Source organism: Phacochoerus africanus, chromosome 5, assembly GCF_016906955.1.
Source record: "Phacochoerus africanus isolate WHEZ1 chromosome 5, ROS_Pafr_v1, whole genome shotgun sequence".
Taxonomy (NCBI): Eukaryota; Metazoa; Chordata; class Mammalia; order Artiodactyla; family Suidae; genus Phacochoerus; species Phacochoerus africanus.
The window spans coordinates 62,157,163-62,162,661 of NC_062548.1; positions in this window are offsets into that span (position 1 = coordinate 62,157,163).

A 5,499-nucleotide genomic window follows, 5' to 3' on the forward strand; every position below is an offset into this window, starting at 1 on the left:
GTATGGTATGTCGAGAGTGGCAACTCCTGGTTATTTTATAGGGAGAGGAAACTCTGTTTCTGATCTGATACATAAAAATGAACAGAGGACTTCCCGCTGTGGTGCAACAGGATCGGCAGTGTCTCTGTAGCACCAGGATTGAGGTTTGATCCCTGGCCTGGCACAGTGGGTTAAAGATCTAGTGTTGCCACAGCTTCAGCAAAGGTCACAATGGCAACTCAGATCTGATCCCTAGCCCAGGAACTCTATGTACTGCCAGGCTTGCCAAAATAGAAAAAGAAAAAAATGAATGGAGCCTCACTGTCTCATGGTAAAAGTGGGGTTTTTGGTGGTAGGCAAAGTCTTTGAGGAATAGAGTCCACAGAGTGGGGGATAAGAAACAAAGGGACCCCCAGTGATGATCACGTGGGGGACCACAGCAGAGCCCTCAGCTGCCTTTGAACTGAGATTGGCAGCTTCTCAGAGAAATAGGTTCATCCACACGCTCTTGGTGGCAGCTTTCTTGCCAGGAACCTCTTTGCGGGATCCCTACAGGGTCCAGCTATTACTCCTTGAATATTTCCAGTGATGGGGACCACCCACCCCCTCCAACCAGGATAAACTTTTTTTGTCCTTTTGCCTTTTCTAGTGCCGCTCTTGCGGCATATGGAGATTCCCAGGCTAGTGGTCCAATTGGAGCCGTAGCCTCTGGCCTACGCCAGAGCCACAGCAACGCAGGGTCCGAGCCTCATCTGCAACCTACACCACAGCTCACGGCAACGCCAGATCCTCGACCCACTGAGCAAGGTCAGGGATTGAACCTGCAACCTCATGGTTCCTAGTCGGATTCGTTAACCACTACGCCACGATGGGAACTCCCAGGATAAACGCTTATAAGCTGGATGGCTCTGATCATTCCTAAACTCTTCCTAGAGCACATCAGATCCAGCCACGTGGGACCACGAGCCTTGGGTCTCACCCTGGCCTCCGAGGCTCTGGGCTAAGTCTAGGCCAGGAGTCCCCTGGGTATTTGCAGACAGGTTCTGCCAGCATAGTCTCATTTTTGTTTTGAGTCCTCAGCCCTGGCACCTGTAACTATCTTACTCCCAGAATAGCCTGGCATAGTTTAAAAATTAAAGTTAATTAAATTCATGTAAGGAATTTCATAACCCCTCCCATGCTTACATACCTGGGGGAAAATAGTAATAACGCCCCCACCCATTTCTGCAGCTGTGCAGCGTGTTTCCTGCAAAGCACCCCTGCATTTTTTATTTCAGTGGATCTTCGCAGCACCCCATGACATGGGCCAATGGGGATTAGGATCCTTGTTTTGTGGCTGAGGAAACCAAGGCTCAGAGGGGCTGAGGGATTTAGCCATGAGTAAGTAATGGATTTGTTGATATATTGGGGACTCCTGATCCATGGGTAGTGTTCTTTCTGTTAGAGTTCAATATCAGAACCACTGCCAGGTTCAAAAACAATCCACTTCTGAGAATTTATCCTACAGGTCTATTCATAAAAGAACATTCATGTTTGTGCATAAAGATGATCAGAGACAGATCATTCTGTGTTGGCAAATGATTATTTGCAATCTGATTGTCCAGTCATGGAGAACTGGTCAAAAACTGGGACAACCATTAACGGAATTCTACACAGCTTTTATTTTTATTATTAGGGCTGCACATGCAGCATGTGGAAGTTCCCAGGCTAGGGGTCGAATGTGAGATGCAGCTGTCAGCCTACTCCACAGCCATAGCAATGTGGGATCTGAGCCACAGCTTGCATCAACACTGGATCCTTAACCTACTGGGGGAGACCACGGATGGAACCTGAATCCTCATGGACACTAGTTGGGTTCTTAACCTGCTGAGCCACAGTGGGAACTCCTACACAGCTTTTATTTATTTATTTATTTTTATTGAGTATACCTGATTCACAGTGTTATGTTCATATCTGTTATAGAGCAAAGCAATTCAGTTATATATATATATATATATATATATATATATATATATATATACACATATATATATACATTCTTTGAAAAATCTTGTAGTTTCTGTCTTGGCGCAGCAGAAATGAGTATGACTAGCATCTATGAGGAAGCATGTTCGATCCCTGGCCTTACTCAGTGGATTAAGGATCCGGCATTGCCACTAGCTGTGGTGTAGGTGGTAGGTGAGGCTAGGATCCAGTGTTGCTGAGGCTGTGGTGTAGGCTGGCAGCTGCAGCTCCGATTAGACCCCTAGCCTGGGACCTTCCATATGCCACAGGTGCGGCCCTAAAAAGATGAAAAAATAAAAATAAAAAAGATGCTAGAGAGTACACATTTTCTATCACACTTACTCACCTCTGCCAGGGTAATATAAAATCAGCCAGACGTTCTGTAAGCAAATGAACAGATGCCAATAGAACTTTATGGACACTGAAATTTGAGTTTCATATAATTTTAACATGTCATAAAATATTATCCATACTTTGATTTCTCCCCCTCTGTTTAAAAATTTAAAAATCGTTTTTCACTTACAGGCCATACAAAAAAAGTTATTGAACCAGATTTGGCCTGTGGGTCACAGTTTGCCAACCCCTGCCCTGGTTTATTAGTTAGAAAAATTACACTTTTGCATATCAAGTTTTCTCTTTTTTTCCTTTCTTTCTCTCTTTCTTTCTTAACTTTTTTCTTGCTGCACATGCAGCATGTGGAAGTTCCCAGGCCAGGGATCAAACACACACCACAGAAGTGACAACATAGGTTCTTAACCTGGGCCACCAGGGAACTCTCATATCAAATTTTCTTTTTTCTTTTTTTTTCTTTTTTGCTTCTTAGGGCTTCACCCGGGGCATATGGAAGTTCCCAGGCTAGGCGTTGAATTGGAGCTGTAGCTGCCAAGCCACATCTGCAAACTACACCACACCTCATGGCAACACCGAATCCTTAACCCAGAGTGAGGCCACGGATGGGACCCACATCCTTCATGGATACTTGTCAGATTCGTTTCCACTGCACCACAGTGGAAACTCCATTAAGTTTCCTAATGTGAATTACTCCAGAGTCAGAGGGCTTCCAGCAGCCTCTCCGCATGTGGTCAATTTCTGCTGTTGGTTTTTCGAGGTTGTTCAATTTAGAGGCTCTTTCCCAAGCTCTTTTGAAGAAGGGAGACAGCCCCTGTATTTGCCGAACCTCGATTTCCTCATTTTCACTCTGGAAGGTTGGGCATGGAGAAATCCTTGTTTGTCCCGTGCTGACTTGTCGTGGGGCTGGAAAGCCTCCTCTGATCAGAACATATACAGATGAGGACCCCAGGTCCAGAGGGATAAAGTGACCGCTGCCTACTACTGAGGCTGCAATTGGATGCTCAGTGCCCTGCCTCCCAGGCCCTCACCTCTCACATCAGCCCACACTGGTCTTTTCTTGTTCTCTCTCTCTCTCTATCTTAGCCCAGCCACCAATCCCTCAAGCCCACCCGGAGCTCCCTTCCGCCTGGTGGAGCATCTCGGCCCTCTTCAGTCTGCGCATGCCCTTTTCCTCCTCTCGCTCCTGCCATTAACTGCGGAGTAGGGGGTGGCGCCAGGTGCGCAGTGCTCTGGGAAGGAGGAACGCCAGTTCTCATGGAGCTCAAGCAAAGGTCAAAGGGGTATCTATACAGAAAGCAGATTCTTCCTCTGTATGAATCTGTCCTTGCTGAGCAGCTGGCTTTGAAGCTGCAGAAAAACCACTGACCCTGTCTAGCCTCCAGGACTCCCATTCGACCAGGAGGTGCTGCTGCAAAGGTTGTTAGCATTCAATTCTTTTTTTTTTGCTCTGTTTTGCTTTTAAGGGTTGAATTGGAGCTGCAGCTGATGGACTACACCACAGCCACGGCAACACAGGATCCGAGCCACATCTGCGACCTATACCACAGCTCACTGCAATGCTGGATTCCTGTAGTGAGGCCAGGGATCAAACCCGCATCCTCATGTGTACTGGTTGGGTTCGTGAACAACTGAGCCACAACAGCAACTCCCAGCATTCAATTTTTGTTCCACGACAGGAACTCCTAACATTATTTTTCTTTGGGAATAATAAATGAGTAGTTAGTGAAATTATACCCCTGGGGCTTAAAAGAGCATTTGTCTTAGAAAAAAAAAAAAAAAAAGACATGCAGAGAGAGAATTTGTCACTAGACTCTGGAGTGATCTTTTAAAAATGGCATCATGTGTTTCCTCGCTTGACAGCCTAAGAATAAAATACAAAGTACTCCGTGCAGCCTGCAGGTGCTGCTTGCTTCTAACCACTCCTTCCCCAAGTTTCACCTTTGTTGCCGTCTCCCTGGCTTCCTCTTTGTCCCTCTAGCAGCCAGGCAGTGCCCGTTTCAGGCACTTGCTTTTGCTGTTCTCTCTGCTTCAGAGAGAATAGAGCTTTTGAATTATTGATTCCCCCATCTAATTTCTTTTTTTTTTTTTTTTTGCTTTTTAGGGCCACACCCAAGGCATATAGAGGTTCCCAGGTTAGGGGTCAAATCAGAGCTACAGCTGCCAGCCTACACCACAGCCACAGCGATGCCGGATCCAAGCCTCATCTGCAACCTACACCACAGCTCATAGCAACGCTGGATCCCCAACCCACTGAGCAAGGCCAAGGATTGAACCCGAATCCTCATAGATGCTAGTAGGATTCGTTTCCACTGTGCCACAATGGAAACTCCCAGGTTTTGCTTTAAATGTTGCCTCCTCCGAGGGGTCTCCACCAACCTCCAATATAAAGGAGACACAGCACTCTTCCCCATCCTTTTTTCCCCCCTTCTTCTTCATTTTTTTAATGACACACCCACAGCATATGGAAGTTCCTGGGCCAGGGATTGAATCCAAGCCTCACCAGTGAACGACGTGGTAGCTGGGGTTTTGCCGGATCCTTTAACCCACTGCCCCCGGCCCAGGATCAAACCCGCACCTCTGCAGCGACCCAACCTGCTGCAATCGGATTCTTACCCCACTTGGTCATGGGGGGAACTCCTCTTTCACATTTTTTATCACCTCTGCAATCACCCTCTTTATTTAAGGGTTCATCATCTTTCTCTAATTTACCGAAGCATCATGATGGCTTACCGTAGAACCTGGTCCGTGGGCAACTCCATATTTACTGAATGAGCCAATAAATGTTTCCCTTCTTTTATCAGGAATAATTGCAACCCAAATATCCTTCAGTGGGTGAATGCTTAAACATGGTGGTACATCCCCACCATCAAAACTACTCGGGAGTTCCCGTCGTGGCGCAGTGGTTAACAAATCCAACTAGGAACCATGAGGTTGCGGGTTCGATCCCTGCCCTTGCTCAGTGGGTTAATGATCTGGCGTTGCCGTGAGCTGTGGTGTAGGTCGCAGACGCGGCTCGGATCCTGTGTTGCTGTGGCTCTGGAGTAGGCTGGCAGCTACAGCTCCGATTCACCCCCTAGCCTGGGAACCTCCATATGCCAAGGGAGTGGCCCAAGAAATGGCAAAAGGCAAAAAAACCCCAAAAAACAACAACAAAAAAAACCCCCA